The sequence below is a fragment of the Sphaerodactylus townsendi genome, linkage group LG07, assembly GCF_021028975.2.
Source record: "Sphaerodactylus townsendi isolate TG3544 linkage group LG07, MPM_Stown_v2.3, whole genome shotgun sequence".
NCBI lineage: Eukaryota > Metazoa > Chordata > Lepidosauria > Squamata > Sphaerodactylidae > Sphaerodactylus > Sphaerodactylus townsendi.
In genome coordinates, this window is record NC_059431.1 from 82,637,988 (window position 1) to 82,665,122 (window position 27,135).

General features: G+C 41.6%; 1 protein-coding gene across 35 annotated transcripts in view; it reads right to left on the reverse strand.

The window, feature by feature from the left end:
- PTPRD (protein tyrosine phosphatase receptor type D) overlaps positions 1 to 27,135 on the reverse strand; it is a 1,487,793-nt gene that overhangs the window by 1,122,527 nt on the left and 338,131 nt on the right. For all 35 annotated transcript variants that reach the window (XM_048502785.1, XM_048502811.1, XM_048502810.1 and 32 more), the window contains one exon: positions 21,374 to 21,447. The gene's annotated coding sequence lies outside the window, so the exon portion shown is untranslated. The remainder of the gene's footprint in view (positions 1 to 21,373; positions 21,448 to 27,135) is intronic.

The window sequence follows — 27,135 nt, forward strand, 5'->3', positions numbered from 1 at the left end:
GATTTTGTGTTATCTAAGACACAGAGCTAATACACAACACTTAAGCCCAAAGGTAAGTATACATTGCAAGATTCAATTTACTGGAACACAGAGTGACTCCATTCTTGAATATCAGTGTTGTCAGCACTTGTTCCTTGCTCTGTGATTACCTCAGCAGAAAGTCTCCACAAGCAGCTGCTGCATGATTATTTATGATATTCCTGTCTTGGAATTTGGAACCTGTGATATGCTGCACACATATTGCTAGCTTATAAACACAGCTGAAAAAGCTAGTGCCCCTTAAGAATCAAATTCAACTCCAGTAGCACCTGAGAGTAGGGGTGTATGCTCAGATATAACTGAGCCAAGTATATACCCAAAATACCTTATTGCTTTGTTTCTTTTTAAATATATAATTGAGTCTGCCAAATATAACTGGAATTTCTAAGAATACATAAAAATGGGTCCCCAAAATTCTAGTGCTTGGACCAATAGATTTTCCTACCCCAGGTCACATGAGGAGAGGAGTATAGGCTCTCTCTATTATCACAGACCCATAGTGGTTGGGGGAGGCCTGTTTTTAAGAAATCACTGTCTCTACCTATCCTGCCAACCTCGGAAGTAGACTAGTAAGGCAGTGCCAAGATGGACGCAATCCCTGCATTGGCTCAGAGATACCTCTAAGGCAAAAACCTGTCCAGACAAAGATTTCCTGCCAACATTTATTTGCAAATAGCCACTATGCCTTTTTAAAAAAGCTATCAGGAAAGGAGAAAGCCTATTGCCTGGGAAAACCAGTTCCCACCTCAGCCATGGTGCACCTGTCTTGTGAGACAAAAAGAAAATGCGCCCCAGGAATCAGCCAGGGGCACCGTTGCGGCAGGGGAGGAGTGAGCGACTGTCCTCCTCCCCGCTGCCGATCAGCACAAGGCACATGATGGTGGGCCGTTACATGAAGAGGGGAACCGGGCGCGCCTATAAAAGGCAGCGCCCAGTCGGCTCAGCCTCTTTCCAATGCCGGCCAGCAAGTGGAGCATTAGGTGCTCCCTTGCTCAAAGGCCACTGCTAAGGGAAAGAGCACAGGGGAAGGAGGCCTCAGTGGAAGCGGAGCTCTCACTCGCTCAGCCAGGGTGCCGAAGTCACGCAAAGGGGGCTTGCACAGTCAAAGGCCATCAGCATAGCAGCTATGGCTTTTTGAAGGAGGAAAGGTGGGTGGCTAGCAGCCCTTCCTCCTCCTTCGCTTGTCTCTCAGAGGCCTGTGTTGCAAAGTCCGATGGCTAGCGGCCCTTCCCTCCCCCTGGTTCATTGTCACTCAGAGCAGACCTTCCCTTCCTCGCTCTTGGTTCAGAGGCCTGTGTCGCAGACAGCTGCTGCCTCCTGTGGATGGGCACTCAGTGTTCTCAGCCTGAGCTGGTTCCTGCACTCGAGGCTCGTCTCTTGCTAAAAGAATGCTAAATAATTTAATCAAGAGTTCCTGCCAGCTATACTTCTAATCCCATATTCTAGTTTCCTGATCAATTTCTCCAAAATTCCACCTTCATCTGCATTGGCATTAACCCAGAGCTGTGATTGCATCATTCACCCCAAACTCTAATCATTTTTGAGCACTCCCCTGGCTTAGAACATAAAGCCTAATTATCTTCTCTTGTTCTCTCCTAGAAAACAAGTGTTTCTTTTACCTTGGGAAGGCTGGATCACTTAGCATTGTCTGAGAACCTGATTTCCCCTATAACTAGTCTGCCCACTTGGCAAAAGGTGTTCAGTTTTTTTCTAGATGCCTCTCTATCTGGTTAACACTGTTCCCAGTGCTACCTTTGATCCTGTCTCTAACAACACAGGTTGTTGAACTCTGCTCATCAGACCAATCCACTTCTAGGCCGGGTAATTATCACCTTTCCTCCAAAAAACTATAACTTTTTTATACATCCTAGAAATATGTGAACTCTCTGTGTGCTTTATTTATGTGCTTGTACATTTATTATTTTACTTTTTCTAATAAAATTTTTAAACTTTTACTCTGAATTTCTGGTGGAAAAGATTTCGTAATAGTTATCCACTTACAATAAAGGTAAAGTTGAGTTGAGTTAGTTATTCAGCCTCTAATTAAGCATGGTCTGCCCTTGCTAGTTCCCCATTCTAAAAGGGACAGACCCCAGCATTTGGGTGATGCTTCCAGATCTCTCTTTGTCATCTTTAGAGCAGATGTGTTTCTACAACCATTAGCTGCGCTTCTGCTGTTATTTGAAACCTGTAGCTGCTTTTTGGTTTATTATTAGAAATTTTCTTACCCTGAGTGTTTCTGTTATTACCAGTTCATAGTTTAGGACTATTTTAGTTGATTTTTCTTTTGGGGCATTGGCTCTACCATACTGCTGCATCATTCTAATATGGCACCATTGAAGAATTGCTGCACTTGAGGAACTCAAATGTCCTCTTCAGATGATTGTTATTGTGCCTTGGCAAGGGCCATGTTGTTTCCTCCTATAAAGTTTGTTCTCACTTTATCAATGAAGTGAGACAGGAAAGTACTACTTGGCTAAAGACAAGCACATATGAAAATGCCCTCCGGTTGGAGGTCACTAAGGAAGGCTTGTTCCAGAATGCCATTCCTCCCTCTTAGACTGCCAACTGAACTGCTTGTCCAATCTTTGCATTACCTCTGAAGAAGTCTAAATGTAAGACAGAGCAACTAGAGGCAACTTCAAAAGAGAGCACTTCTCCCCTGATGGAAGGGGTGCACTCACCACCTTCCACCGGGCTCACCGGGCACAGGCTGGTACCATGCACCTTTGAAGGTCACCCTCACCAAGGAAGGCCTTGAGGCTGGATTGTCATTGAAGGTCCCCTTCTCCAACAAAGGAGATTTTAGTGGGCTGATAGAGGGTGCTTATCTGGGCCGTGCTCCTCCCATTCATCTGCCATGAACAGTGCCTCATTCAGCCTCACTTACACTCACCTTCTTTGGGTGACATCCAGTGTTCCTCCTCAGGCTTCTTTGGATTGGGTTTCTATGCCCTACTTCCCTCAGCAACCATTTTGCTGAAGGCATGGCAAAATTTATCCAGTGGTTTTTTCCCATGTGCCCATATGGTGACAATGTAATCAACAAATCTTAGGCTCCTTCCACACATGCAGAATAATGTACTTTCAAACTGCTTTCAATGCTCTTTGAAGCGGTGCGGAATAGCAAAATCCACTTGCAAACAGTTGTGAAAGTGGTTTGAAAATGCATTATTCTGCGTGTGTGGAAGGGGCCTTAGTTACAGGAGAGGTGTAAGTGAATGAAAATTAAGGAAGCACTGCTCCAGGTCAGTTATGAAAATATTGGCCCATTATGGTGCTTTGTGGATGCCCGTGGATATGCCATTGATCTGGAGGAATAAATCATTACCAAATCTGAAGTAGTTACTGGTGAAGACAAACTGGCACAGCTTGATGATGAAGTTATACTCACACTTCACAAATCTTCAGAATGTTTCACTTGAACAGAATGAGCTTCAAATTAGGGGGTCATGAACCTAAAAATCTTTTGGTCTTCTTGTGTTCAAAAATTATTTGTGTAGGGTTCACCTATGTTTAAGAAGTCCAAATTCTTCCTAACAGTGCAAGTCTAGGCATCTAAACACCCTTCCAAATACACTTACTTCAATAAACTTAGAAGGGTGTAACTCTGTTAATGTATACAATGTAATTTTTAAAAAAGTTTTTCATCAAATGATAGTCTATTACAAAAGCCTTTTCTAAGCCTTTTTAAAATACCCATTTTATTGGTATCATTTTTTAGCAACTGGAACCTTTATACTTGACTGAATGCAATGCACAAATCGTATCAGCAGTACTTATGCATAGCAACATGTTATTTAAAATATTGAATTTCAAGCTTAATGCAAAGTGCTTTCCTATAAACCAAACATTTTGAGACTGCTGAATATCTGTAGCCTGGACCCACTAGCCTATACACAAAAAAAGTTATGTTTGCAAAGACAGTAATTTCCTCTGATTTCCCTTCATACTATGAACACACCCTTTCCTCTGTGTAGTTCCTGAAGGTCTGTTGACCTCTAAATATAAAATGTAGAGACAAAATCAGTGAGCTTCAGTAAAAGAGGGACAGGAAAACATTCTACTCTGCAAAATCTAAAAGCAAATTCAAGCAATGTGCTTTCAAACATTTCAATTTATTTGTCCTACTTTTTCACTGGATATGCTGATTAATCAAAGCACAAAACGGTCTCTCTGGCAGCAAGCAAGAAGGGACGAACCATGGAAATACTGTAATTTACCATTTGGCTGCTGAAGACAAAGAGGATCCTTGGCAACAATATATGGAACCAACAGGCTGTTGATCTGCAGAATAACAGAAGTCTCATGGCACATTAAAAATTAACAACATTTATTCTATCATGGGTTTCATCAGTCAGAGCTCACTTCTTTATATGGTTGCCAACACCCAGTTATGGCCTGGATATCTCCTGGAATTATAACTTATCATTTCTCTGGAGAAAATGGATGCTTTGGAAAGTGGACTGTATGGAATTATATCCCACTGACTGAGCTTCCTATATGTTCTTTAGATGAAGCTGCAACTGGCTGCTGACTGAAAAAAGCAGTGCTACCATCATTGCTGCAAACCTTTGGTATGACTTATTATGGCTTTAAAATGGAATAGACAGCATCAACCATTTGAGTTCTTTTGTCCAACCATTTCATAGGCCATTGAAATTTTCAAATGTAGTATGTGCATACAGAGATATAAGGTTGAGCTATTCTTTTCTCCCTGTTTTTCTGCCCACTGGGGTCCTGAAGGGGAATGGGCTTGGGAGTCATAGTGCTACACTGAAGGGGCACTAACTCCTCCATATATAGATGACTTTTACATTAGTTTAATGCATTTCAGAATTTTCCTCCAGCCCTGCATACTTAATATAGCTTCTACAAGTCATCAAAATAGTCATCAGGCTAGCTTGAAGTAAATGGAAGCTTCAACAGAATTATGTGGCACAGTAGGATACAGACTTTTGCCTATGAACTCAATTTTGTTAAAAAAATCATGTCAACTCCTTACTTCATATATGAACAGGCAAATGAGTGCATACTCCAGAGCTACTTTTAGACAAAGGGTGATATGTGATCCTTTTCTTCTCCTCTTTTATACTGTTAGATGGTTGAGGACAAATATCCTCCACTCTGCAAAGAAGGCAAGCTATCTACATGGGGAAATGAAATACCATGAGATATTTGGCTGCTCCCTAGCAGAATATCATCTCCATGGTCTTTGTTTGCCCCCACCAGCAGCACAGCAGTCTTTCCTCCTTGTAGAATAAACTTCTTCCTCTTTTCCTGAAGGAATTAAATAAGTGACTGGCTTTTGAAGGTGGGAAATTAGACTGAAAATTCTACCTCCATTCTCTTCCCCAGACATTGCTGATTTGTGTTTCAACAAACCTTAAAGTCAAACTCAACTATGAAAGTTTTTAAAAAACTGATACGCTGGCAGATTCAGGATTCTTTTTTAACTGAGGATCACTAATAGCAGGAAAGATCTGCTCACCAGTCTACTGAGTACCACATTTATCAGCAATTGTCTTTTCATGTGCTTAACACCTGTTCCAGAAATTCACTCATAAAATGTTGCCAGAAGCATCAAGTGCATCCCAGGATTTCTTTCATTTGAAATGACATTCTATTAAACCTGTTATTGAGGAAGAAATCAGCTTGTCAGCAGTGAAGTATATAGTGAATTCTAGATATTCACTCACATAAAAAAGTCACCAGCTGAAGGAGAATTGTGTGCCAAAAAGAATCATTTGAAACTGAATATAAAAAGCATAAGAGGCTAAAAAAAAGAGAGTTTTATTCAATAGTCTCACCATACTGCATATACTGTAGCCAAAGACTGGATAAATCAGTCTTTACATGGAAAGTCTTTACATGGACCTTTGAACACAGGGAATACTGTCCAGTAACCATCCCAGAAAGACCAGTGGGGGGGGGGAGAGAGAGAGAGAGAAAAAGAAAGAAAGAAAGAAAGAAAGAAAGAAAGAAAGAAAGAAAGAAAGAAAGAAAGAAAGAAAGAAAGAAAGAAAGAAAGAAAGAAAGAAAGAAAGAAAGAAAGAAAGAAAGAAAGGTATAGATTTGTGATTTGGTGCTATGTGGAACACGTAAGAGAATCTGAGGCAACTACCACATAAACGATGCTTATGTACTTATATAATATTGCCATAATATTGATGTGATGTTATGCTAGTATGTTTCTACATATAAGTGAGGAGAAACAGAAGCACAATCACATTTCAGGATAACAGCCGGTCTTTCTCACTAGGCTACACTATATCAGCTCTTTTATCTGAACAGGATCCTCTGAAGACCCTTTGTCCTGCACAAAGTAAAATCTGTCATAGCGTATACTTGGGTTTCTTCTTTATGAGTTTTACCTGATTGAACAACTTATCAGAGAAAAGGAGCAATGTTTCCACACTCCTGTCATTCATAAAACACTTTAAAAATAACTTCTTAGAAGATACTTGTATTAAATTGGTAGCTATTTTTAATGTTGATTTATGTATGTTTTACTGTTGCTTATTAGTTTAAAACATTTTAACTTGATATTCACATGTTTACACTCTTCTGATAATCTTTTAATATGCCAATGAAGGTATAATGAATGAATAAATGACATTTTAACAGTGGTTACCTTGAGTCTTTTGAGAAAGATGGATTATGGATACTGTAAACCAAGTGTGGCAGTTGGGTGTATTGTTAGAGGAATGCTTACCATATGTGATATATGAATCTGTCTGTCCCTTTGATTTTGGCTCTGATCAACTTTTTGTTGGCCAAAAGGTGAGATTTGCCTTATTTCAAGTTTCTCTTTTGAGGGCTTTGAACCTTTCACTCCAGTGGTGGGATTCAGCAGGTTTGCACCACTTTGGCAGAACCGGTTGTTAAAATGGTGCTTGTAAACAACCAGATGTTAAATTATTTGAATCCCACCACCGGAACCGGTTGTTAAATTAACTGAATCCCACTACTGTTTCACTTTTATTTCGCCACATGAGTGTTCTTTGTGATTAAGCTATATATAGGGGAGAGAACAGGAAGTTCCTCTGTAAAACATTTTTTGTCAAGTCATAGCTGACTTGTGGTGATGTGTGGTGGGGTTTTCAAGGCAAGAGGCATTCAAAGGTGGTTTGTCGTTGCCTGTCTCTGTGTCATTACTAGGCTTGGTCAATACCTAGAAATTCGGTAAAATTCGGATTTGGATTTATTCGGGCATAAAATTATATGTATGCCCAAACAAGACAAATAACATATTCTGATATTCAGATATATCCAAAAAAAAATGTGTCCGCCTGATTTTTGGGGGGATGTTTTGGTGTTTTTGCATTTTGACCTGTAGGTGGCACATTTTTAAGTTAGACAGTATTGATCAAGGATGCTTGAACAGCTGCTACTTTAGCTCACCTCCCATTCACTAGTGGTGATCAAGGCAGACCATTAATTCATGGGCTGTTCAGCTATTCTCCCCTTTTCTGTAAGGAACAGGAAGAGGCTACTAGCAGCCATCAAACACTGACTGCAAGCTGATGAGTGATCAGCTGAGAGGCAGTTTCTGATCTCCTGCATGGAAAATCTGCTCTGCAACTAGTGATGTTTAGGAAGAGAGAATTAGGAACTACTTTTCTCTGCTTTTGTCAATGAGTTTAGCAATCACTGAAAAAATGTTTGTTTTGATATATTGATATTTAATATTTAACTTCCTTGTAAATAAATTGGCTTCAAATACTAAATGATTGTAGATCTAGCTGTGTTATCTCATGCAGCCCACTTACTTGAAGTGAATCAGCCCTGAAGTAGCTGATGCTACCCTGAAATCCTTACAATTCAACATACCATTTGAGCTGGAATGAAGAAAATTTTTCAGAATTTAATGTTCTTGTATTTACACTGACTCTTTCATATGGAAACTGAAGAATATGCCTTATCAGTAATGCAAAACATTTTTACACTTTTGTTTCCAACAACAATTATTATTTATACACTAGAAAGCCCTATTGAAAAACACAAATTGGGAATGACTATTATATGCAAGTCATGAACCAATGTTTCTTAATTTGGGTATTTTGGTCTATGGGGGTTGCACACCATCCAGGACATCACTATGGATACATGACTATAATTTTTCTGCTTTAAAATTTGTTTGTGTTCAGAGATTTGTAATTCTTTTTACCTAAATTCTTCTTTAATGCAAATGTGGCTGTTCCATTCCATTTTAGTTGACAGTTCTATGCCTGTCTTTTTTTTTTAGTATTTAAAACTTTTCCAGTTCACAGCAATGAGGAAATTATATCATTTTTAACTGGTTTTAGGAGGGAAAAATATGTTACCAGGGGATTATCACCTAACAACACTCACCAAGGAAATATTAGCCACCATTCTGAGCCATCAACATGTCAAAGGATAGACAGCTACACAGCTACAGGTTAGAGAGGGGGGAAACTACTTTTAAACCTCACATCCAAACAAGTGTCAATATCTACACCCTGCTTATTGTTTACAGTATTCTAAAAAAATTAAAAGATCAAAATTCATCTAACTCTAAGAAGACTTAGAAATTGTTGGGATAGGAGGCTAAGATTTGTCACAGACTACAGAGTGGCTAAAATCAGGAAGCAAAAGAGAGTGATAAATTGATATTTTTAATAACACAAGGAGAGGAATGTCCAGGGATGGGGCTGCTTTCATGTGCCCACCAGCCCTTCTCATACCCCTCCCTCTCATGGATGCTCACCCATGAATGGCAGGACACCCTGCAACTAGCAACCCTGTCCTCAGACTTTCTAGTGAGAAAAAGCACCCCACGGAAGCCAGAAGCCAGGAGAAGCTGCAGGGAACTGGAAGGAAGGCCTGGGCCACAGAAATCAGCTTCAGCACTTTCCCAGATCAGGGAGAACCAACAAAGCTGAGGTTAAACTGCAATCAGCAGGTCTCAGCAGATGCCCAGAGCATGGTAGGGCAGGGCTGACAAAGTCCCAACCAGGCTGCAGTCAGGAAGCCCAACTTTTCCTCAGCATAGGGTGGGATCTGCACAGCCCAGAGCAGGCTGAAATCAGGGGAGAGGGCCAAGAAAGATCACTCGGGGGGGACAATCCAGAGTCAGCAGGGCTCAGTAAAACAGTCCACCAGCCATTAACAGTGTGGAGCAGGGATAAGAATCTTTTGAGTGAGATAAAATGAGGGTGGAAGGTGTGATCGGTAGGAGAGACATGGAGAGGACTGTAACTGTTTTGAAGCTGAAATAAAGACTTCTCAAGCAAAGAACCCTGTGGTTTAACTTTTCACCTTCTGTGAGGATGGTGGAAAGAGGTGGTGCTCATAAAATGCCAAATATTTGTACCAGTTACAAGACTAGTTCTTTTCCCATAAATGACCAGGAATTAAGTGAAACAGTGAGGTAGTGGTGGTAGAAAGTGCTGTCAAGTCACAGCTGACATGATTACCCTGCAGGGTTTTCAAGGCAAGAGAAAACAGAAGTGGTTTGCTATTGAACTAAAGTTGAAAGAATATTCAGTTGTTGTCAAGGACAGATGCTACAGGAAAGTCCAGAGTGTTTCAACACATATTATAGGAACATGTGAAGTATGAATTGAGTTAAGCTTGAAATCATAAAACGAGAAATAGAATAAACACTGCAATCTGGGGAGGGAGTGAACTAAAGAAGACTGGATTAAGACATTTTTAGTCAGAAAACTACAAAGTGTTGTATTCCATAAGTGACAAACATAGAAGTAATAGAATTGCTCTAATAGTAAGGCGAGATACAGCACAAGCAGTCAGGGGCTATAATGCAAAGTCTGACTGAATAATATCAATCAGACTTCATCGAATGACTAACAAAATAACTATTATTCAAGTTTAGGCCTCAACTACAGATACTGATGAGGAAGAAATTGTGACAAGGAGGCATATGAAGCAACTTTTCTACAGGAAAGTCTACAGAAATGGACACTAACATGGCTGCTAAGCCAAAAAGCACAACTTGTGCAGGTAGAAGTCCTACTTAGCATGGAATCACATTTGAATGTTGAACAAGTGATTTTGTGAGTGGCTCAACTTGCATTTAACAAACATGTCAATTATAGTTCTTTTTAAAAATATATATACTATGTCTCTGACCACCTGGGTTCAATTCAGTCAGTGGCAAAAGCCAGTACAAGCTTGTGCCTACTTTTTTTTTTTTAAAAGTAGTTCAAAGACATGTTCATATTATTTGGGATAATAGCTGTTGTGACAAGTCTGTGCCATTAAGAGGTGCTCAAAAGCAAGGAGTGAGGGAACAGGAAAATATTCAGATTTTTCATTCTACACAGCAAATTATTACGATGATAGAAAGTGGCATAATGGGGTTTAGGCACAAAGTATAGTTCTATTCCAAATCTGTTTCCAGTAGCACTACTATTTGATTTGCTGAATCATCCCACTAGGGCAAGAAGTGAAACTGGAAAGGGTGATGAATGTCTCTTTATACTAACACATCTCTTTTCAGTTCAATGTCTGCAGAAATAAAGCCTCAGACATTGTGGATGTGCTCATTAAAACTACTTTCCTACCAGTTCTGTCCAAGTGCTTGCATTGATCATTCTTAGCTCCCATGCTCAGGCTTATGTACCTCCAGGACTGAGGACTTTTTGTGAATCACTGTATGACTATTTGATTTGAAAAAAATGACTATCCACAGCTATCCATGGCTACTGTTCAATAAAATGAATACTAGTCATGATGTATACCTATACTCCCCAGTATCAGAGGAGCATATTTATTATATTAGGTGCGGTGGAACAGCAGGATAATGCTGCTGTAGTTATCTTATTTGTAGAGGGCACCTGGTTAGCCGCTATGTGAATAGATTGCTGGACTTGATGGGCCTTGGTCTGATCTAGCACAACTTTTCTTATGTTCTTATGCTCTTCCATGAAGACTTTATCAAGCTTCACCTGATATCCCAGGTACAGCTGTTCCTTGAAGAGGAATCTGGCAATGCCATGCCATGCCCTTATCACATTCAGGTTAGATTACTATATTGAGCTCCATGCAGAGCTGCCTTTGACAATAGTCTAGAAATTCCATTGTTATCACCCCTGCACTGAAAGATCAGGTCTAGCTACCCATATGTATTTCTTGCATCTTGTGTAGTTTGCTGCTTGTTGCCATCAGAATCAAAGTTAGGGGAAGAGACAAAATTAAACACATCTGCTAATGGTGATTTCTGTACAACTCAAGTGAAACATCTTGAGGATGTTAAAAGAAGGGTTTTGGGGAGGAACTCTGCACATTTACCCCCCAAGACATCTTCAGTACATTTTATTTTAGCTCAACCTGTCATATTTTGAAAATGCTAAACTAGCATTCTTTTTTTCCTCAGGAGATGGTCAAAGTGTTTCCTGTTTGCTATTTCTCCCACCTAATCTAAGAACATAAGAACATAAGAACAAGCCAGCTGGATCAGACCAAAGTCCATCTAGTCCAGCTCTCTGCTACTCGCAGTGGCCCACCAGGTGCCTTTGGGAGCTCACATGTAGGATGTGAACGCAATGGCCTTCTGCGGCTGTTGCTCCCGATCACCTGGTCTGCTAAGGCATTTGCAATCTCAGATCAAGGAGGATCAAGATTGGTAGCCATAAATCGACTTCTCCTCCATAAATCTGTCCAAGCCCCTTTTAAAGCTATCCAGGTTAGTGGCCATCACCACCTCCTGTGGCAGCATATTCCAAACACCAATCACACGTTGCGTGAAGAAGTTCTGCAAGTTCTCACCTCCCACCTAATCTGCAAGGTCGTTTTCTACCTCCCACTAATTTCTGATGCTTGAATTCTCCATGCTGCCACCATTTGGTGATGTCTTACTGGGACATTTGCTCTGCTGGCATCATGGCTGGGGCCCTATTCGGTGATTAAAGTTCATGAATGGACTCAGTTTCTCCTGCTAATTATGGCAATGTGTCACCCCTTCTCCCTTTTAATTTTTTTGGGGGGAGGTAGCTTTGAAGCACTGGAGACTTGATATGAGAATCATCATGGATTCTCATATCAAACCTCTAAAGCTTCAAAGCTACCTCCCAGAAAATAAAAATGAGGAAAACAACTCCTTGCTGTTAATGGCAGGAAAACCTAAATCAATTCATGTGATTTTATCACTGAAAAGGAACCCAGATATGATGCCAGCACAATGCCAAATGTCCCAGGGAAACTTCAGCAAATGACAGGTGGCACAGAGAATTCAAGCCTCAGAATAGTGAAAAAGAGAGAGGATGATGAATGACTCGTCCTCTTTCTCAACTGAATGATGAATTTTCATGCCACATTCCCTTTTAGCTGGAAGGGTGTAAGAAGTAAGTGGTATTCTTTCAGAACAGGGAAGCTTCCCCCCCTCTCTGCTCTTAGGAGCATTTGCATGCAAAAGCCCAATCAGGTATCAAGTTAACTCTCTGGAAACTCTATGGAAGGTTACGCCACCATTTTAAAACTTTCAATCAGGGCTTTTAGACGACCAGTTGTATCCAGATAAAAATAATTGCAAATTATTCTATGACCATTATGATGAATCTGACCCTGGTGGTGGTATAGCCTATCTCCATCTACAAGCACCTGCTTCTAAGCTTAGTGAAAAACAAGATTCCTTGTAAGCTTTTCCAGAAATCAAAATGGAGTATCTCTAGTCATAGCAATATACAAACAGAATGGTCAATTCTCTACACATATGTTCCCATGATGTCTTAAAATTGTTGTGTGGAAAGAACCTATGTTTTAGTTGAACTGACTTTTGAAATGGTGACACAGTGAACCAGTAATGTACTGCCCAGGGGGACATATGGGGTCAAATGTGCCCAGATGGAGGTCATTTAGTCACATGGGGGGCAGAAAATTTTCCCCACACTCTGCATGTGGGAAGTGGTGGCAGTGGCTACAGAGCTGTTGCTGGGCTGCCCTTGCCTGGGTTCAGTGGTGCCACTGCGCCTAACAGGCTGTAGGTCGAGCATGCATGTTCCCCATGGTGCTGCAGGAGCCCAGAAAGCCTGGTGAGAAGGCTCAGGTGGCGCGAGGCAGCCTCACTGTGTTCCTGGCTGGCTGGGAGGCAGGTAGGTTGAGGTGGGAGGGAGCTGCAGCACACCAGGGAAAGGGACTGGCCAGCCTGGGTAGCTCCAGACCAGCAAGCAACCACCTGTTCACTGGTTGCTCCAGTGCAGTTGCGTGGCAAAGATGCCTGCGCTTCTGCCACAGTCCTCAGCCAAGCAGGCAGGCCCAGGAAAGGGGGGGGCATAAGCAGCCCAAGGGAGCTGGAGGGGCAGCTCCAGAGTGGCGGCTGGGCAAGCTGTTGTCTGCCCAAGGCCCCAAAGGGGAAGTGGTTGGCAGTCAGTGCTTTTAGGCTGGGGGAACCAGTGTTAACATTTGGGCAGCCTTGGAGGGTCTCCACCAAGCTGCCCCCATGCAAAAAAGTTGTTTGGTCGTGGTGGGGGAGGGCAGCCGCCCATATGGGGGGGGACTTGGATTTTCCACCTGGCTTCATTTCCCCTAGATATCCCCTCTGCACTGAACCATACTATGTGCATGTTGTTAATACATCATTACAGCTGCCAGAGTTGGAACAAATTAAAATTGTTTTTAAAAAGAATACAACTATGAAACAATATACTACTAGAAGCACTGTTTTTGTTTTTGTCTTTTTAAAAAAGATGGTAATTTTTCAAGCTTTGCAGACACACCAGCATTTTTCTTATAACTTGATTTGTATGTAGGGTTTTATTTGAAATATTGAGGGAATAAGGTGAAGTTAATAATGTTTTAATAAACTGATCATGAAACTAATCAAACATTACTATGGAGAGAAAAGTATAGATTATGTTTTTAAAGAAAAAACTTCAGAAGAGAAAACTGGCTGATCAGCAGTGGTGTTTCAAGCTGTTAGCTTTGCTTTCACATCCTGAAGGCAGGAATTCACATCACCAGGGAGGCATATAATTGCAAAGGATCGCTTGGTTGACTTGAAAATAGTTAACTTGTTTCCAATTTTATTGTCCTTGGAAATAAAAGAAGTCTCCTGTTGCATTATAACACATCAAAGTGATCTTTCCCATTTACAGTTTACCTATCAGGAACTGTCAAAAGTGTTTGCTTTGTATCATGTATTTCTTCATACTGCACTATATAAATGGACAATAAACTACAGAATTACAAGCATATTACAAATCAGTTAAACAAGTCTATACTTAACCTGTCCATTTTATTGCACTTTGTTCAGTTCAGGAAATGCTCAAGCCACATTAAAAATGGGTACATTTATATGGCCACATACAGGTCGATTCCCCACGGTCAATTAATCATGTGATAATCATGCGAAATATCAAGGTTGGAGCAAGAACTCCCCACTGCTTAACTGCCAAACGTGGATTCATCCCGGTTCTGGCACTCCCTCTTCCCCTTAATACGTGTTTTTAAAGAACCTGCATGAAAGTGCACCTTTTTAAAAAAACACGCGCCAAAGCTGGATCGGTGGGGAGGTTCAGGGGTTGAATGTAGGTTTGTTTTCCTGCCATTGGGAGTGATGTGGAGACTTCCAACCAATCAGAGCGTAGTGCTGTGTGCGAAGCATGCACAGCCCTTTTTTTTGTTTCATGCTGGCAGAGGCTACATTGAAACCTGGCTGTGTGGAATGTGATTTCTGTGCCTGTAAACTAAAATTAGACTTTTGTGCCAGTGCAGCTGCATGGGTAAAGAGTGCCGAAGCCGTGCATAAACGTAGCTTAGTGCTAGAAACAGCTACCGTTCTATCTACGCATGCACGTTGTGACGTAGCTGCGGCAAAAAAAAGTTTTTAAAAATTCCCACCCCACCCCAACACAGTACAACAGCCAATCAGGAAATATTATGGAGAGGGGATGCAGGGGGAAAGTGAGGTAATCCCCAACAAGTCCCTGCATGTTCCCCCCAGTACAACTGTATTCAACTCAGCTGATACTACTCAACGGGACCATAAATTTGAGAGAGGCTGTCAGAGGGAAAGCAAAAGAGAAAGCCGAAGATGTAAGGGCAGTTAAGAATAGAATGGTTTAATCCGGGAAAAGGGAAAGGGTATGGATCTGTTGGTGGTGCTGCATGCCTCCACATCTAAGCTCACACTAGTAGCCCCTTCTTCTGCTGTGCTGCTGGAGGGAGTGGTCAGAGAGTTTCCTCAGCAGCATGGCTAAGCAGCTAGGTGGCACAGCCATTTGTGAGTGGAAACCTGCAACTAAACAAACATTTGCCTGTTCCCCTTCTAACATGTGGGCACCTTGTACTGTGTGGACGAAGGGCCTGATTGAGGTATCTGCAGGAGTGGGATTGCTGGGGTCCGTACCAGCTCTGTCAGTTGCCTAAGTACTTGTGACAGGTGTCAGTCCCTTTAAGGGGGTTGGGGGAGTATGCCATAAATATGGAGCCAGCATCCCTGGCCATGCCCCTTCCTGCCCTTGGGCACTGACAAGTTCTGGGCTAGGCTCCAGGCCTGCTAGCCCCTGACTGTTTTGCCTGCCTGTCAGCCATGGCCCAACCACTGCAATAAAATACCTGGTTGGGATACTGTGGCATAGTTGCTGATGTCATTTGCATCGTCAAAAACCCACCTACAATTTTTTGTCCTTCCAACTGCTCACTAATCTTCAGGTAACATAACAGTGGCACCAAAGTTATACTGGTGGTTGATCTCAATAGTACAGGCGGCCTTTAGGACTGCACTGAAAAATACATTAGTGGCCTATAGATGGTAACCCCTTGCTTTAGAAGGTGTCAGAACACTGAGAACAGTTTATCAAGAAGGACACCCCGTCAATATCAGAAAATAAAAGATGGTAATTAAGCCTTGTTTTACAATTATGTTTTGGTATAAAAATTAATTGGACAACAGTTGCTAGATGGTAAAAGTTATTGTTTCAGTGTAGCTAAGTATTCAGAGAGTCAGCATGGTGTAGTGGTTAAGGTGTTGTTTGGTCTCTAATACCAGCTTCAAATACCACTCACACTATGGCAGTCTGCTGGGTGCTCTTTGGCTATCCACATGCTCTAAGCCCTGATCCTGGCTAGTATTAGGATGGAAGACCTCCAAGAAATACCAGGTCATGATACAGGGGCAGGCAATCACAAACCACTTCCAAACATCCTGTACTTTGAAAACCCTACAGGGTATGCAGCTTTCACATTTTTTTTGGTAGGGGGTTGCACCAGTAGTTCTTATCTGGTATACACATGGTGAGAGCTACAACATGCTGCAGCCATGGTTTGGGACAGCATGTAATTTTCCCCCCATGGGTTTGCAGCAATATTTACCCAATTAGTAATATGGAGAGGGACAGGAACATAACCCTAGTGTATGAACAATAATTTTGTCACATTTTCCCTTCATGCCTGGTTTGTTTGAGTTAAAAGTTAGAAAAGGAAGCTTTTTTTCATTTTTAAAAGCAAAATAGAGTGATTATGTTAACATTTTATACAAATTTAGCTGAGATTTTAAGATGTTGATAGGTGAGTTATAATAGATAAAAAGTAGAGAATTTGCTTGAACCCAGCACTAACCATAGTGTATCACAGACATTGTTAGCAAGAGGTTTTTTTCCTGCAAGATACATTGTATTTTATGCTTTAGCTGGCCTGTAAACTGATCGGGGAACTTTATTCCATAATTTATTATTCATTTGAAAGTGAATCCCATAATTTTACAAATTTAATGGCTTGGGAAATTATTATGAGGAACAATCACTTGGCATTGACCTTTTCCAAGCTACCTGTTATTTTGATTGGTTTAGCTAGCAATACTTCTAATTGAATTTGTCAGTAACAAAAAATGTCTCTAGCAGATGCTGGCTTAACATTTTGTAATCATTATCACTACAGGTAAATATATAGGCCAAAAAAAAAAGCCCCAAAGGGAGTAGAACAAAGTCACGCACAGCAACACAAAAGTCAGAACATCAATAGAGAAGTTGTTCTAGGTCATAAGGAAGACTTTCAAGACAATATATACAGACAAAAAGACATTGAATGATCTCCCAAATATCACAGCAATGCAATCATGTTACAACTACAAGAAAAAGCTTGGATGGTTGTGGTGGTGTGCCAGAAGCTGAATGTATGCCATAGAGGCTGATATAATGATTGATTTACCACAAACTGAAGCTTCTCAGCTCACAATTTTTTTTAAAAAAAAAGCTGCTATTTTTACTTCTATTTTGACACAACCATGGTTATTTCCCTGGCATTCCTGACTTAGAATAAAAAAATGTGCACTTATGAGAATTTAAATAATCCTCTCCCACAATGTTTCCTACCTACTCACAGACTGGGGAAAACTGGGAAACCATAAACACACCTGTATGTGTAAACATCTCTCATACCACTTACGAGGTCTTCCTCAAATTGTATTTCCACCAGAGTCTTACAGGAGAGAACTATGATTACACTGTGAAATCTGTCCTAATAGGATATGATTATTATCCCCCAATATGATAGACAGAAACATGTCATCAAGTTGCAACTGACTCATAGCAACTACATCCATGGGAGGTATCAGATGGGAAATGAGCTGAGATGATTTGTCAGTGTCTTCCTTGGTGGTTTTCCACCCAAATAAGTATTGGCTGTGGCTAACCCTGCTTAGCCCCCAAGCTGAAATGAGCTTGAAAACCAGCTATTCAGGCTGTTATAAACGTAAACAAAACATCTGTGTATATTCCTAGCCTACATATAGGAAAGCAACCAGTTTTCCGTCAGAATATCATACACATTTTCATTATTCATTTCACAGTGTTCCATGTCCATCCTATAGAGTATTACAATAGTAACCTATATAGGTCAAGATATTTCTGTTAAGTAGTACTGGCAAATTTCATTGCCTAAGTGCTAACACAGTTATATTTAAAGTGAAGCCCCAAACATCTGTGTCTATGTTATACTCTACCATGGCCAAAAAAATGGGGATTACTGTTCAGGCAGGCATGGTTCTCAATGTCCACTAATGTGTTTTGAGGGCAAAATGTATGGGCTGAAGTTGGAAACAGCTGAGGGGAAGTCAAAAATATGTTCCCAGACTTCTGGAGCTATCAAAATCTGTGACAGATGGTTTTGCTTCCAATCAGTTGTGCGTTAACTTCATCCTGCTTACTTTTTTCCTAATTCAAGACTACCAAAGAATTCTGAGTATCAGTAGTTGTTCAGCAAAACAAATTTTAGTCTCAGATCTTCATGACATATATGAACTCCTCTCACTCATCATAATGGCAGGCATTTAATTACTGTTGAATAAAAGGATATCTCCCGCCAATTTAAAAAAATCAGAACAGATTAGGCAAACAACCATATTATCAAAATAATATAAGCTTTACTATAGATTTCAGTTTGCTCTAGGATTGCCTATCTGCAGATGGGGCCTGTAGAACACCAGGTATTACAGCTGATCTCCAGATAGAGATTAGTGCACCTGGAGAAAATGGTTCCTTTGGAGTGTAGACTCTACGGCACTGCACCCTGCTGAGGTCCCCCCTGCAGCCCTCTCCAAACTCTGCCCTTTAGGTTCTACCTCAAAAATTGCTAGATGTTTCCAACTGACAGCTCTGATTTGCTTCCTTCTTTTTCATCTCTCTTTTGGAGAAATATTACAGTTTACATATATTACATAGTGGAGCAACAACAAAACACCCAAATCCATAACTTAATGGTTTATTTGTTAACATTGACACTTCAGAACAGATAGCATGGCTTGAAAAAGGAGATATTTACTTTATTAAAGCTGTTTCTCATTCACTAGGCCCAGGATTGGCCTGGGCTGTTCTGAACAGTTTGTGAAAGCATATTCCTGCAGGTTACTAGCAGGCAAGTGAAAATGTGACCCTCCAGTTCTCCTACTTGCACTTGGGCCTTCTGGTTTAGCCTCTTAAAGAGGCATAGCAGAACAACAAATACATATATTACATAGAAAATTCTATTTGATTTAATTTCTTTCAGAGCATGTAATCACAGGGCCCAATGCACACTGGACCTAGCCTTTTAAATGAAAAATTGATGATGGAACTACTGAAGTATATTTATTAAGTATGTATACTCAACCATTATGCAAATCAGTTTTAAATTACCATAACATTTAAAATGTGCAAATTTTTTTGCTTATCTGAAGATGATATGATGTATAGAACAAGCTCTTTTAATATTTTCCAATAATTTTATGGACTGCAAAATATCAGATTTATAGAGGTTAATTGATTGAGATGCATAATGTTGCTAATTTAAATTAACTAAACCATTCAAAAACACTGACTGTGACAGAAATAAATTTGTATCCTCCATAGATGCAATATGTAGAAATTAGCTTTGCTTATTCATAATGAAAAACATTAATCTGATTTATTATGCAGATTAAGCAAAAGCTCAGTGGTTCTTATATGTGTACTAGGGGTATGCATTCACATATGCTGAACCGAAAAAAGCCAAAAACCTCCAAACATCCTGTTTTGGCTTTTTTGGCCTTTTTTTTAACCTTTTGGTATTTTGGTCCATTATCTTGGTGGGGCTCTTTGAGGGGTGTTTTTGAGGTACAGTCATCAGACTGACTGCTGCAATTGACTCACCTTATAAGAACTTCCAGGTTTGGTGAAGATTGGGCAGGGGTCCAATGTTTTGGGCCCCCAAAGAAGGTGCCCCATCCATCCTGTATTGGAAACACTGTCCAGTCTTGGGATGCTGACCTTTCAAAAAGTCTTGGGATGCTGACCACTCAATATTCCTTTACAAAAGCTGCATTGGCAAGAAATGCTAATATTCTGGAATCACTGATCACACCTACTATTTTTAATGAGTGCGCTTCCTCTTCATGTATTTGTATAGAATTAAGCCTTTGTAGTCCAGAATAACTAATGTCATATGAAGTTTGATACTCATAATCACTAATGCAGTTTTTAATTCCTTTTCTGCTGATAAACATTCATTGAATGCATATTTATATTTTATCACTCATAACCACTTTGAATTTGTGATCATAATGATTAAGGGATATTACAGAGTAACTAATCTATGCTGAATTATATTGAACAGAATATTTCAAAAAATGATAATGGTTTCACCCAATTAGAGATCTCAGCTGAGTGCATTTGTCACCTGAATGCGGGACTGCTACTGTTCAGAGTCCTATAACCAAAATAACTGTGGGATTAAAATTTTGGCCATAGCCAAACCATTTTATTGACAAAGGATGAAAAGAAGTGTGAGGCGCAGCATGGGATCTGATCTGTACATTAGCCAGCCCAAGTGCTGTCCCCCAGTGAAACCTTCCTCCAATCGACTGTTGCAGGAAAACCTTGTGTAGCAACCATGGAACCCAGCTGGGCAGTAGGCCACTTTCTGGAGATCCATTCTGCGCAGTGCAGTGGTAGTGGAACTTAGCTAGGTGGCAGGCCACTTGCTGAAGAACCATTTTACCACTAAATGGCAAGCCACAGTAGCCCCCGCCTGGGCATCCTGACCCATGGCTTGTTTCACCCCAAACCTCTTAAGGAGGTTCCACCAAAGAGGGTTAGCTCCACAGCTTCCCTCACCATCAGCCCTTCAGTTTCCCTTACCATACGCCAACTGCTGGCTTGGTTATGACAATAAACTCATTCATTAACAATGCCCCAAAGAGAGAGGTGGGTGGGCAACTTGCTGCCGCTTCAAACCAGAAGGAGGGGACAAGGGCTGGCTGAAGCCTTACAAAGGCTCCCAGCTGCCCCTCCTGATGACATCATAACGCCATGCTGGCATCATGATGCTACTGCCCACAATGGGCAGGGCCGCCGCGTTCCTTCCACCCTACTAAGGGCAGGCATAGGAGGGGCCTCTTTGCTGTGCTCTTTTCCAGGCAGTAATGGCAGCCGCACTGATTCGTGGCTGCTCTTTCTCTGAAACCACAAAGATTCTAACATAGCATTGTGTAATGTAGTGGATTTCAAATTCTGACTCTGCATTTCTTTCTAATACTTAAAAAAACATTCATGATTCTCATGTGGATTTTATCTCAATACCATGTTTCATTTCACTAGCCTAATTTCGAATAGGTTTTATACCTCCCAAGCGGTCATCAGCTTTTATCAAAAGTTAATAGTATTACATAAGCCTCTGCTGTTCAGAGTAACATATTTTCATATTTCTTCAAGCCCCAAAACATTCTAATTAACCATGTAGACTTCAGACAGTCAAACTACTATTTTTTCTTGAAGCTGACACACTGCTCTACTTTTCAATTATTTAATTAGTTTTCATCTAACTCTGACCATATTCATCTCACAGTGTAGACGAAGGCATAACATTAAAATGAAATCTACTTTTAAAAAGGATGACTCACCAATTTTCAGGCCTTCAATATTCAAATTAATTGATCACTGGAGGGTTAGAAGTGCAAGACTCTTCAACATTCCCCTGTTAAAGAGTTCAAAATATTCAATTGATAACAGTCACTAAACATCATGCCATTAAATGGCCAACAATGCAGGTAAATGGAACTAAGTATATATATCAACAATATAATCAGAATTTATAAAACAGTAATATTGTAAAATAATCAAGTTCATAGAGCATGTAGATCGTATATATTATGTTATAAGGCTCATAACACTTTTCCAGTTAAAATATTCTTATGACAATCATGTAATTAATACCCACTTATTATCTCTCTTGACAAACTGTTTGGCTAAGAATAATTTAGCTTCCTACATTGTCTAGTGCCAAAATATTAAATTTCTCAGCCACAGCCATGTTTCTATTGCAGCAAATACCCAGGAGTTATTACCAATGCGCCCAGTGTTGATGCAGACATGATGTTAACCCAGAAAATGATTTTAATGGCTTGCAAATGCATATCTGTGTTCTTGCTAGTAGTGAAGCACACAGCTCAGAATCTTCTAGCTAGTCCCTCTTGAATGTTACCATACCATTGTGCATACATTCTAATGGTATTATTGTTGTATAACGTGAAAACAGATTTGAGAATAAACTAAAGTGAGAATAAACTACACATTCAGAATAAGGTCCATATTAGAAATAAACTGGAGAACAAAGACTGAAGTTCTCTGAATTAATCTGAAGTTCATATCATATTAAGCAAATAATATTTGTAGACAAGTTGACCAAACACACTTGGTGGAAAGCATACCAAATTTTATTCCAATTGTACTTGATTCTGTGATTGTACTATTTATTTGTTGTTTTTTATTGTTTTGCTATTGTTTTAAGCTAATACAATAAAACTGTTATGATTCTGTTCTGATAAGGAAAGGATTGACCTACAGACATATTTAAAAGAATAGGTATTTTACCTACCTTTCTGCCAATAGCTTTGAATGACTATGAATAACTTCTTCATGCAAATTTTGGCCATGTAGAGCAGCTATGGAAATTACTGGGAGGGAAGAAAGGAATTTTCTGCATATGACACTACCATATAGCTGTATGCAGTGGCATAGCTGCCACAGGGAGAGGAGGCATCGTGCCATGGGCGCATGCCATTGGGGTCACGTGGGGGGTGGAAAATTGCCCTTCCCCTTTCCCCTTTTCCCACCCTGCCAGGCCCAGCAGAAGCCTGGAGCAGTCTTTGCAGTCTACTCTTTGCAGTCTGAAGCAGCCAGCTGAACTAAGGTAAGTGGGGGTGGGGGGGCATGAGGGGCGGGGCCCCGTGTGGGAAGCCCAGAGTTCATCTGGCTGCAAAGAGCAGCCAGCTGAACTAAGGTAAGTGGGGGGGCATGGGAAGGTGGGCATGGGAAGGTTCCTATGTAGACCTTTCATGTAGGAACCACAGAATGCAGCATTCAGACCCGTATTAAGGAACACGAAAGACACTGTCAGCTTAACCATCCTGAAAAATCTGCAGTTGCAGAACATGTGTTAAACAAAACTGGACATAACATTGTATTTGAGAACACTGAAATTTTGGACAATTCAGAAGCCTACTATGTCAGACTGCACGGGGAGGCCATTGAAATTCACAAACACCGGGACAACTTCAATAAGAAAGAAGAGACTTTGAAGATTAGCAGGGCCTGGCTCCCAGTACTTTAAAAAATGGACTGATAACCCCACCCACAATACAATGCACTCAACCATACCTTTGCATAGCAAGTTCCATCCAAACAGTTAATGATTGGTTCCCCATCCTGGGACATGGACAATATACCACACTAAACTTTCCCTTCTCACTTAGACACAGTGAGAAACAGACTTTTCTCTGTGATACACCTCTGAAGATGCCAGCCACAGATGCAGGCGAAACGTTAGGAACAAAATCCACCAGACCACGGCCACACAGCCCGGAAAACCCTCCAGAACCAGTTGAATCTGGCCATGAAAGCCTTTGACAATACACTGGTATTTAATGTTACTGTGTGGTTCTTTTGGCCCTAGGTAATATTATCACATTTGTCAGAGGCCTTGAGCCCAAGACAAGTGACAGGAAGGTTTGAATAACTGAGTGATTAATAATAATAAATAATAAATAATAATAATGATAATAATTCCAAAGACGTGAAGATTTATAGACACATAGCCAGCTATCTTGAAATTGATTATTCATTATGCCCGGAGCTGGCTGACCAGACTCCCCTGTTTTGTCAGAGCTCAGAAGTTCACTGGGGCTGGCTCTGGTTGGGCAGATTCCTTGCTGATAAAGCCAATTGTATATGGTTCAATATTGACATACCTTGCACAAATCCATCAGAAGCGATCATCCCTCTGTGCCTACTAAGCGACAATCAGGGTATTATCACAAGTTGTCGGACTTGGCACAAATGAGATTTAATTTCTTGTCTCACGGTCTCATATGTGGTACATGTGCAGTCTTAAGCAAGTAGTAAGGGTTTCTTAATCTTTTCTACTTGATTTCATGTTCACTTCTAGTGCTCAGGAAGGATTGTTGACATTGACGGGTGGCAGGGTTACCCCATGTTATCAAGTGTTGTGGCTGGGGTTTTCTTTTAAGGGGAACGTGTCTTCACTGGATTTGCCACAGGTATTGGATTTATAGGGACAAGTGTTGTTTATGGGCTTGAATTCAAGCATCTCAGAGATATGCTTTCCCATTAGAGCATCCAAATTGTCAGCAGGGTCGCAGCACTGTAAAGGGCCTTTAGGCCCAGCTTGCACAATCCATGGGCGACCATACGGCTTTTGCCATCAGTGTTCCCTACGGCACCACAAAATAATTATGTTAGAGCCTAGCGTGGCATGGGCAGTTGTTAGGCGATCCAGCTGTTTTAGCAAGGGTTGGGCGCTTAGCCCAGGAGTTGGTGTCGTTATGAGAACTAATTGGCATTTCTTTTAAGGCTGGTCTTTTACAGGTATAACCAAGGGTATTGCCGACAGTTTATTTCGTCGCCAGATGGACTGTTCCCGCTCCCTGGCCGCCAAAGCAGCCGGCAGCCAGAGGCATTTCCAGATCAGCCGTGTGACCAGGGCAGCACTTGACCATGGATGGAGTCCTCAAGTCTTTATTGGTGGGTGATTTACTTGATATTGCTTGGCCAGGAGGCCTTCTTGTGGCATTAGGGGAATCCTTCAAGTCTTCCCTGTCAGTACTTGACTATTGGATGCCAGTGGGTTTCAGTCTTTCCCTCCCTGTTCCTTCTGTAAAGGACCACAGGCCATTTATTTTGCCGAAGTGTCATTGGTGATGACAATTTGGTGATCTGGCTGGCCAGTTCCAAACTGCCCAGCCTGGCAGAGGGACAACTTTTAACCACAGGGAGCCAGCATGGTTTAGTGGTTAAGTTGTGGGACTAGAACATGGGAATAACCACGTGTGAATCCCCACTGACACCATGGAAGCTTGCTGGGTGACCTTGGGCCAGTCACACACTTTGACTCTGCTTAGAGTACTGGGTGACATGAAGGCGGGCAGTGGCAAACCATCTCCGAGACCCAGTGTGGGGCCATGTTAAAAGATAGGTGGATGATAATCTGGTGAACTGGCTTAAGCCCACACCGCGGGGCCTTCATGCCCAGTCACTGAGGCTGCAGTTGTCCTAGCTTAGTGACCAGCAATTTCAGGCACATTCTCTCACCAGAGATGGGTTTCCCCTGTGTAGATGGCAGTTGTTCTGTCTGTTATTCTGGGTGGTGGCTTGGGATTTACCACCAGGGATTCCGGAGTGGGTTCCTGATGCAGAAGAGCTGCTGTGGCAGCAGCGGAGGACAGTCACCCCAGAGTGAATTTGGACGGTCAGCCATTGGTGTCGTTAGTTTACAAAGTGGATGTTCAACTTCAATTTTCTCTAATTTATTTATCTAGTCTCGGTGAGCCAACCAACTGGAGTATGGATTGGTGGACACAGCTCAGACCATTGGGCCGGTTGGTTTGCTGCTCCATCCAGATGGGATGGAGCCTCGGTGGGGACTCCATCATTACGCTAGCTGGTTCGGACTACATGGTTTGCAATGGGATGTGCTGCCATCTCTGCTCTATGAGGCGGTTTCCTGATGTAGTTCACCACATGCCATGGCCGGGGGGGGGGAGGGTCATCATCCCTGCTCTGAGGGGCATTGTCTGTCAGGCAGGTTGTCTACAGATTGGAAAGCAGCATTGGTGGCTCCTGTTGGCCAGAATAATTGGATAGGCCTATCACATAGGCAGGCATGGCAGAGTGCTATCAGCCCTAGTACAACGGAGGCTAGTACAAGAGTGCACTCTGGCTCGATCCTGCTCGCTCTCTGGGGCTAAGCAGGGGAAGCCCTGGTTCTCATTCAATAACCATAAACTGGGCCAGGTATATGAGATGCAAGGACACAGCCAAGTGGTTTGGGAGTCATGTGGTGAGGTTATCCATTACCAGACAGCGTAATTTTGCCTTGCTGGCGCACATCTGTCCAAGTCAGGCAGAGAGGTGTGGTGACACGCCATGAAAGACACATTATTGCAGTAGCTATGGTCTTCAGAAGTGAGACCTGCAAGGCCGCAGCCCAAGTGGTATGGGATATGAGAAGTGAGGTTATCCCACAGTCTGAAATATCCCTTGCACAGGAGGCACAATTTGGGCCAGATGGAGTTCACCTGTCTAAGTGGGGATGGACATTTGGCTACATGCCATGAGGCATGCTCTATTGCAGTGGCTGGGCGGCACGCAATAGGCTGCTGGCTCCAGGCCCGGGGAGCTGGGGCAGGAGCTGTTTGTCTCAGCTCAGTGGCAGTTTTTCAGGGCATAGGGGCACATCCTTTGGGGGAGGCAAGCTTGCATGCCAGACTTTCCCACGGCGGGGGCCTCAATAAGAGGTCTGGGGTAGTGGAGGGCTTGAGGGTGCAGGCCTGGAACCCCTGTCTCAAGCTCGCGACCTCAGCAGGAGGGGGTGTCACAAATGGGTAGGCACCCAAGTGGCATCTAGTAACCTCCTGTCCTGATCCCCATGGGGGGGCAGTGCCAGGTTCAGCGGTGCGCTGCCCGAAGGGCCAGGGGTCAGCTGTTTAGCTGACCATGACCAGGTTCAGCAGTGCACTGCCTGGTGGCCAGGATGTGCCCTGGTATGCTCGCCCAGCTTCCAAAAAGAGTTATGTGTTATTATTAATAAACCGGGCTGTGGCCATTTCTATTCCAACAAATATAAGTGTATATGTGTGGTTAATGAGGGAAGCGGACTCCGCACATCTGCATGCAATATTTTTGCAACATGAAATCAAAGCAAAGTTCTATCCTAACAGCAATGTAGATTACAAAATTAGGTGTACATTTTGTTTTAATGCAACAAGCTACATTATTTCTCTTGAAACTTTGCTGTTATCAACCCCCAATTTTTTGTAAATAAGTATAAGGAAAAAGGATTGAAAACTTTGTAAACCCTATTACCCCTACTTTGGTCTTCATTCATATTGAATACATCTATTCGGTAAATTGCATAAGAGATTTTGCTATTTATTATTTTATGTTAAAAGCTAAGTGTTGAGAGCATATGCATACTAATTACAACCACTTTTGCATCTCACTCCTGTCATTGAAGACACCAAAATAGTAGCCTGTTGACAATGTGAATTCTGCCTTGCCTGCCACCTAAAGTGTGCTGATCCTTCAGACCAAACATATCAGATAAATACATACTACTCTCTGAAGTTAGAATATTTCATTAGCATTA